The 8,951-nt window shown below is 42.3% G+C and overlaps 1 pseudogene; it reads right to left on the bottom strand.

Moving 5' to 3' along the window:
• Positions 1 to 7,301: 7,301 nt before the first annotated feature.
• Positions 7,302 to 8,316, bottom strand: LOC138396496 (histone-lysine N-methyltransferase SETMAR-like; annotated as a pseudogene).
• Between the last annotated feature and the right edge of the window lie 635 nt (positions 8,317 to 8,951).

The raw sequence follows: 8,951 nt of genomic DNA, 5'->3' as shown, positions 1-8,951 counted from the left end.
GTCAAAAGATTTCATAACTTGTGCAAAGGTGTGCAGGAGTAAATGATAGAGCTAGGACCCAGGTTGGGCAGTTGACGCCACAGCCTCACTATCTGCTACCATTACACCACCTTTTATTGCAGTGGTTGGTTTACATGTCTGCCCCTCCACTAAGATCTACTGGAAAACACAAAGCATGTTTTACTCACCTGTACATTCCCAACTTCTAGTGCAGTGCCAAGCACACAGAAGTTGCACATAGAAGACATTCTTTAAATCAATAAGAATCAGTAAGTTATTTCATATCACATTCACTGTTCCCTTTAGAGTTTCCTCTGGTTGTACCTAAATTCTTCAGTCTTTTATTGGATTGGCTTGAATATTCCACCTGAAGGGGAGTCGTGGACCTGGGTGAACAACAGCTCTTTCAACCTCAACCATCTGTGAGTTTATTGTGTTATAATCCCTTATTACATGACAAGAAAGGGTAGTCTGATATTGTTGGGCTTGAACTGAGTGAACATGTTATTATAGTGCCTGACTTTCTCTTACAATCTGATAAGTAATTCACATAAAATAGTCCACAGAGAAAGTTGAGAAGCAAAGGAAATCTTACTTCATCCACTCGGAAGATTTATGCGTGAAATAGGAGTTGCCACTGCTGCCTTTTTATTTTATCACTTTATCTAAGAGGTGAATTAGCAAGTGTAAAATCTCTTATGAGAGTAGAAGTTTAGTTCACAAAATGTAAGTTTCTGCTCATTTCTAATAGTGATCAATCAGTTTTAAATGAAACAAATCAGAGGTAATATTTTAGTATTAACCATAGTCTCTAAATAATACTTAATAACTATTAGCTACTCTGGAGAGAGGTTTTGAAAAATAAAACTCTGAGTGGGAAGAATTGCCTTCCCCATTATATTGTTGTTTACAGTCTTTTAGTGACCATATTTTTACTAAACAATTAGAAACTATTTTCTGAATTCCTCTTTAGTCTCTGGATATATTTCATAGCTGGTATAAAGATGGCTCTTTTCTTTCTTTCTATAGGTTTTCAATAAACACAAACAAACTACAAACCAGAAGCATGAAATGTGCCCAGGTGTCTGGCAATTATATTACCGCACAAAATTGTAAGAATTATAATCAGTGGATCTGTGAACTCTGATCCACTCTGCAGAAAGTCAGTCTTGATTTCTGTGACTGAGAGACAAACACCACATCAAGTTCGAACTCACAGGAAAGTCCAGAGGGTTGTATGTGTCCTAGAAGGCTCTGTGCACATGCGTGCGTGTGTGCGCGTGAGTGCGTGTGTGTGTGTGTGTGTGTGTGTGTGTTCTTTTATGATTCATGTAGGTATAGTATTGCTTCTCAGAGTTGTGGGAAGGATGATAGATGAAATAAAATGTTATAAAAAATGTGTATGTGTATGAAGAATATTGTTTTCATCTGAATTATTCAGTTATTCAATCATCATAGTCTTGTTTTGTCTATATTTTTGAAACTTCAGACTTATCTTCTACATTTTCCCTCTACAGTAATTAGCTTATCTCTTAGCTAATCTCTTCCATTCTCACAGTTGCAATTACCACCTACAAAGCAATGCATATCAAATTTATATCTGTCACCCCATCTTTTCCTGATCACCAGACCCATATATCATATTGTCTATTTAACATGTCAAATCTAAAATCTCAATGGTACTTCAAATTCAATAAATAAAAATAATTCGTTACATTTGCTCACAAAAGAAGCCATCTTCTAGTGTTCCATGTCTTCATAAATGGCATCCCATACAAGAAAATTGTGCAATGTATAAACCGGCTGTCATCAGTCGCTCTCACCTCTAGACTCTCCCTACCTTCTCTCTCACGTCACCAAGACTTGTTGATTTTTTCATAAATATCTCTCAAATTTGTCCTCATCGCTCCATCTCCATTTTCATGATCTTAATATAAAAGTACTATACTAAGATATTAAATAACTGCAATAACAAGGTCTTCTTCCTGTTCTACTCTTACCACATTCAATGGTTCTCGGTACTCAAAAAATATACTGACAATACAACTGCCTATTTAAAATGCTTCAGTGTCTTCCTTAGAGTAACACCAAAGTCCATCACATGACTTAGAAGTCCCTGCTAGGTGTAACCCTGTAACAGAGGGAATGGCCTGTAAAAACAAAGGACGGAAAGATTTTCTGTCTTTTTAAAACTTCCCTCACTCTTTTGGGAACTTGCAGCCTGGTCTGCATCCCTGAGGCAGGTTAAGTTTTCTGTTAAAACTCTCAGGTGGCGCCAGCTCCCAATGTGAGCAGCTGGCAGAATGCACAGGTTTGTTTTTGGCAGAGATGGGAGATTAATTGCCTGAAGCTGAGAACCCTCCCTTTAAAAAGCTGTGTATTTCTGTCTATGTTTGGGAAATTTGGGATTTTTGAAAGGAGACGGTCTACCATACTTCCTCCTTTGCTGGCAAAGTAGACTCTTTCCTTCCTGCTCAAACTGCTTGTCCTCGTTACTGGAACTTGTGGACAAATGGCCAAACTTTTGGCAACAGATTTTGGCATCCCTGGGTGGGGCCATTGGCTTCCTGATAGAATGGCAGCTTGCGGAAGAGGCACGGAGCAGCTTTGGGAAAAGCCATTGGGCAGGGGCATCACCTCTGCTGTAAGAAAGAAATGGATTTCCAGCAGCTGCCTGGGTTCGTTCGCTACGGGAAGTCTCATCTCTTTCTTTACAATTGGACGAAGCTCTGACCAACCTGATGATTTGGAGGGGAAGGAAACAGATTTGGGAAGTGTTGTGACAGCCATGGCCATTTGTAAGTAAAACCCCACCCCTACCCCCACCCTCGGGAAACTGAGACTCTGTTTCCACCCTTTTTTTGTTGAGGGGGTTTTCAGACCTCCCTGTTGGTTTAGAGGCGCTGTTTGCAGTTGGAAATGTAGCGGCTTAGCAGAGCAGCGACCTGGAGCTCTATTGTGGTCCCCAGAGAATGGGTGAGACTGGGCCACCATTTGGGAAAGCTTTGAACCATCCAGCCCTATTGGCAGGGCATTTGTGGCACTGGGGGGGTGCAAGTTGGGTGGCTTTGTAATGCCATTTGGTTTTCCCATTTGTGTGATAGGCCTGGCATTTTGTGTTTAGAATTGTCTGTATTTGTTTGTAAAGTTTTGTTGCAACATAGGACAGTTCTGTCCAAAAGTCCCTTGGGAAAAATTCTGGCTGGATGATAAACTTATAGCTGCGAACCTACGTCTAAGGAAAAGGGTTTTATTCTAATCCAGTGTGTGTGCTGGAGTGTGAGAAAAAATGGCTGTTAAATGAAACTTTAGATTGTACTGTCTTGTAACTGAAATTATTTTGTCAAAGATCAGGTAAATATCCTATATGTGTTGGCTTATTGGATAGGAAATGTCTGATTTCTTCAACGTTGGACATTTCATGTTTAACGACCTAATGTGATCTTAAAGGCCTGCAATAAAGTTAATATATTCAACAGTTGAATTTCCTGGCAGGAGGGGAAACTGGGTGGGCACAGCCTGTTGCCACCTGGTTGAAGGGGGTGGGGGAGAGAGTGCCTGTTGCCCCCACCCCCAGGCCTGTGTGCAATAGGGCTGGGTGGGGAGGTGCGTGGGCTACCTGGGAAGGGGGATTGGGGGACAGCTGAGGGGCCCAGCTGGTCTGTGGAATGGCACAAAAATAGTACTTTCCCTTGTCCGCTGGGATCCTGGCAGGGGCCAACGCTGTATCATGCTCAGCAGAATTGCTATCTGCCTTTGGTGTTTGCCTAAAACAGGAGCAGGGTACTTAGGAAAGAAAAGGTGTTATCTACATGCTTCGGCCAGTTCCCTGGGATCCCTATGTGGCTGACATAACGAAGGCGGGCTCAGGGATCCAGGGAGCACCGGCTGCTTTCTGTGCTTCCCGCAGCCTGTGCGGGTGGTAAATGCGGACTATGCCTGACCCTGGGAGAGCAGCAGCCCATTGGCGTGTGGAAGAAGGGTGGATAGCCTGAGGCCGAGAGCCCGCTGCCAAAATTGTAACTTGGGCCTCTACATGTGCGGCTCCCGCCATGGGGCTAGCGTCCTGCCATGGGGCCAGCGAGGCCTATGCAGCGGCCATGGTCACCCTGCTAGAACTGCTGCCCCTGTGAGGGGAAGGGGACGTTGGGACTGAAATGAACTCGGGTTGAAATGGTCTCTACCAGAAAACTCAATTTGAACAGTGGTCGTTCCACAATCAGAAGGGGACAAATTATGTATGCTTTTTGTAAAAAGAAAGGACAGTAAAAAGAACTTTGCCCAAAAGTTACAAAGGCCTCCCGATAGACAGTAAGAAGCCCCCAGGAGAAAAGAAGTTTTTTTTTTTTGTTTTTTTTTTTTTAAGTCTAGGACTTAGATGGCACGGGGGGTGGGGCCAGAGCCCCGGCTTCCAAATATCCCCACAGGAGCCCTGGGAGAAACTGAGAGTGGGGAATCAACTGGTGCCCACCTGCATGGACAGAAGTGGTCTGGTCGGGGATCCTTTCCCACCCCTCAACACAACCCTGTCCCCAGCGTGGTCCCCTGCACCAGCCATGCGCCTGTCACTCAGCAAGGCAGGCAGAGAGCCAGGGGTGAGGGGCCAAACAACAGCCTGTGTCCCAGAGTTATAGTTCTCAAAGGCTGGACATTTTGGCCCTAAGGAGAGTCAAATGACCAGTAACCCTGTTGGTTTCACCCAGGAGCAGCAGCAATAGAAGACTTAGGAGAGGGGAGCATGAAGTGAAGAAGGTCCTTTAGGCCGGGCGTGGTGGCTCACGCCTGTAATCCTAGCACTCTGGGAGGCCGAGGCAGGTGGATCGCTCGAGGTCAGGAGTTTGAGACCAGCCTGAGCAAGAGTGAGACCCCGTCTCTACTAAAAATAGAAAGAAATTATATGGACAACTAAAAATATATATATATATATATATATATACACAAAAAAATAATTAGCCGGGCATGGTGGCGCATGCCTGTAGTCCCAGCTACTCGGGAGGCTGAGGCAGGAGGATCGCTTAAGCCCAGGAGTTTGAGGTTGCTGTGAGCTAGGCTGCCGCCACGGCACTCACTCTAGCCTGGGCAACAGAGCGAGACTCTGTCTCAAAAAAAAAAAAAAAAGAAGAAGAAGAAGAAGGTCCTTTAGCCAAATTAAGTGAGCCAGGTGCCCTGTGGCAAAACTGGGCTGAGGATCACAGACAGGGCTGAATGTCTCAGTAAGGGTCCCAAAAGAATTCTAGGGTAAACTATTCACAGTAAGAAAATAGTCTAAAGGGAAGACTGGCATCTAGTCTCTTTCAGACAGTAGATCTCCCTGTAGTCAACTCCTTGGGATTCTGTAAGTCTTGGGAGTCATTAGTGTGTAGAAGAAAGGGTCAAAAGAACGCCCTCTGCCACCACTCGCAGGGCAGCAGGAATAGCCCAAAATGTTAGAGACCTCCCAAGGGATTTTTAAAGAAAATCCAGTGTCGATAGGGAAGTGGAAGCACAGGGGAAAAGAACTACACTCTTTCCAAATCCAAAGCTAAGGAGCTTGGTGTAGAGGATTTCCTTTTTGCATGGAGATGGCTGCATTTCTGTAGCTGAGTAAAACCAGATGGCAGCAGACAAGAGAGTAGTTCTAACACAAGATCTTGCACTGCAAAATAAACTTGTAGACTAGACCGTTGGGCATAGGAGCCAAAGAGATTTTCCAGAGAATGAAATTTCCACAAGAAGGGCAGGAGCAGCAAGTGCAGGGCAGCAAAGAAAGGAAAAGCTTAGAGGACCAGGACTTCCCCCTTTCCAGTCCCCCCACAGTGCAGCTAAAAATGGTTTCATCTGTGGGTCAAATTCCCTGAAAATTTTCTGGATATTTCTAGCAACTTCTGTAGCCGGTCCTTGCGTATGCTGCCTCTGTTAACAAAACAAGCAGTGCAGACTGTCTCCAGCAGAGGGAGCCATTAAACAAAGGTGGGGGTTTTTTTGTTTTTGTTTTTGTTTTGTTTTGTTTTGTTTTTTGCTTGTTTGTTTGTTTGTTTGTTTAATTTCAGGATATTACAGAGGTACAAAGGTTTTGGTTACATAAATTGCTTTTGTAGCATTTAAGTCTAAGTTATAAGTGTGCCCATCCCCCAGATAGAATAGATTGTACCAATTAGGTATAAATTTACCCATCCCCTCCTCCCTTCTCCCTCCTGCTTGATTTCCAATGAATGTTATTTCCATATGTGCACATAAGTGTTGGTCAATTAGTTCCAGTGGTGGGTACATGTGGTGCTTTTTTCCCCCCATTCTTGTGATACTTCACTTAGAAGAATGGTCTGCAGTTCCATCCAGGTTAATACAAGAGGTATTAGTTCACCATTTTTTATGACTGAGTAGTACTCCATGGTACACATATACCACATTTTATTAATTCAGTCATGAGGTATTGATGGGCACTTGGGTTGTTGTTTCCACATCTTTGCAATTGTGAATTGTGCTGCTTATAAACATTTGAGTGCAAGAGTCTTTTTTATAGAATGTCTTTTTTTCCTTTGGGTAGATACCCAGTCCCAGTAGTGGGACTGCTGGATCAAATGGTAGTTCTACTTTTAGTTCTTTGAGATATCCCCATTCTCCCTTCCACAGAGGTTGTACTAGTTTGCAGTCCCATCAGCAGTGTATTAGTGTTCCTATTTCTCTGCATCCACATCAACATTTGTTGTTTTTGGGACTCTTTGATAAAAGCCATTCTCACTGGAGTTAAGTCATATCTCACTGTGGTTTGGATTTGCATTTCCCTGATGATGACAAATGTTGAACATTCTTTCATATGTTTGCTGGCCATTAGTCTATCTTGTTGTGAAAAGTTTCTGTTTATGTCTTTTGCCCACTTTTTAATGGGGTTGTTTGGTTTTTTCTTGCTGATTTGCTTGAATTCTTTACAGATTCTAGTTATCAGCCCTTTATCAGAAGTATAGCTTGCAAATATTTTCTCCCATTTGATAGGCTGTCTATTCACTGTAATGATTGTTTCCTCAGCTGTACAGAAGCTTTTCAATTTGATCAGGTCCCATTTATTTATTTTTGTTGTTGTTGTGATTGCTTTTGGGGTTGCTGTCATAAATTCTTTGCCTAGGCCAATGTCTATAAAAGTTTTTCCAACATTTTCTTCTAGAATTCTTATGGCTTCATGCCTACTATCCATCGTGAGTTGACCAAGAACAAGTCAGGATGCATCAATTTACCAGACTTTGAGCTAAATTAGGTTGGTGCAAAAGTAAGTGCAGTTTTGGACAGTGAATTTTAAATCATTATAACTAGGCTCAAACACATCTTTATTAATCAAGATAGGAACCATTACAATTGACACATTTTTGCCAATGAGAAATAAGTTTGTGTATTCCTGTAGTGTAAATATCTGTGCTTTGGGATTCAGTGAACTCTTGGAAAGCATTTTCTGCATCCTGCTGGTTGTGGAAGTGTTTTCCCTGCAAAAAGTTGTCAAGATGCTTGAAGAAGGGGTAGTGGATTGCCAAAAGTTCAGACGAATATGGCGGATGAGGCAAAACATCATAGCCCAATTCATTCAACTTTTGAAGCATTGGTTGTGCAACATGCAGTTGGGTGTTGTCATGGAGAAGAACTGGGCCCTTTCTGTTGACCAATGCCAGCTGCAGGCATTGCAGTTTTTGGTGCATCTCATTGATTTGCTGAGCATACTTCTCAGATGTAATGATTTCGCTGGGATTCAGAAAGCTGTAGTGAACCAGACTGGCAGCAGACCACCAAACAGTGACCATGACCTTTTTATGGTGTAAGTTTAGCTTTGAGAAGTGCTTTGAAACTTCTTGGTTCAGCCACTGAGCTGGTCATCACCAGTTGTATAAAATCCACTTTTTGTCACACATCACAATCTCATTGAGAAATGGTTCATTGTTGTGTATAATAAGAGAAGACGACACTTCAAAATGATGATGTTTTTGATTTTCGGTCAGCTCATGAGGCACCCACCTATTGAGCTTTTTCACCTTTCCAATTTGCTTCAAGTGCCTAACAACTGTAGAATGCTGGACATTGAGTTCTTCAGCAACTTCTCTTGTAGGTGTAAGAGGATCAGCTTTGATGATTGCTCTCAATTTCTCCTTGTCAACTTCCAATAGCTGGCCACTGCACTCCATCTTTAAGGTTCTCATGTCCTTTGCAAAACTGCTTGAACCCCCACTGCACTGTACGTTCGTTAGCAGTTCCTGGGCCAAATACATTGTTGATGTTGCGAGTTGTCTCTGCTGCTTTACAACACATTTTGAACTCAAATACGAAAATTGCTCAAATTTGCTTTTTGTCGAACATCATTTCCACAGTCTAAAATAAATATAAAATAAACAGGAAGTAATAAGTCATTAGCAAAAAAACATAAGGGGAGAAATGCACATTAAAATGACATAACTACATTTATTTAGGAATGTATTGCAATATCAAATGGCAAACTTCAACAATGCTAAAACCGCAATTACTTTTGCACCAGTCTACTATAAGGCTGTAGTAACCAAAACAAAGGTGTTCTTAAACACAAGTCATTAGAAACCTTTCTCTATGATGTCTCTATGGTTTTCTGAGACGTTGAGATCAACTATTAACATCATTATCCAACTTACCCACTGTATCGTACCGATAAGGAAGAAAAAGAAAGACATGCAATGAGTGGACACAAAATAAGACGTTTAGGAAATGAGAGAAAGGAATTTAACTTTCTCTCAGGGTTGCTTTAAAAACCCTGACATCAGCAGAGGCAAACCGATAAGATGGTAGAACTTAAAAACATGAGCTGATTTGTCTTCCAGGTTTGGTGAGACACCATGGTCCCTGGTGATTTATAGAAATAATGGAAGGGGGATGCATGTCCTAGGGACTGAGGGTGGGAGGGATGGGAAAGGGGTTCCCAGGTTCCTACAGCCAGACAAGCTGTCTATTGATAGTGCTGAAACAAA

This window comes from Eulemur rufifrons, chromosome 16, assembly GCF_041146395.1.
Source record: "Eulemur rufifrons isolate Redbay chromosome 16, OSU_ERuf_1, whole genome shotgun sequence".
Taxonomy (NCBI): Eukaryota; Metazoa; Chordata; class Mammalia; order Primates; family Lemuridae; genus Eulemur; species Eulemur rufifrons.
This window is presented reverse-complemented; position numbering and strand designations above follow the sequence as displayed.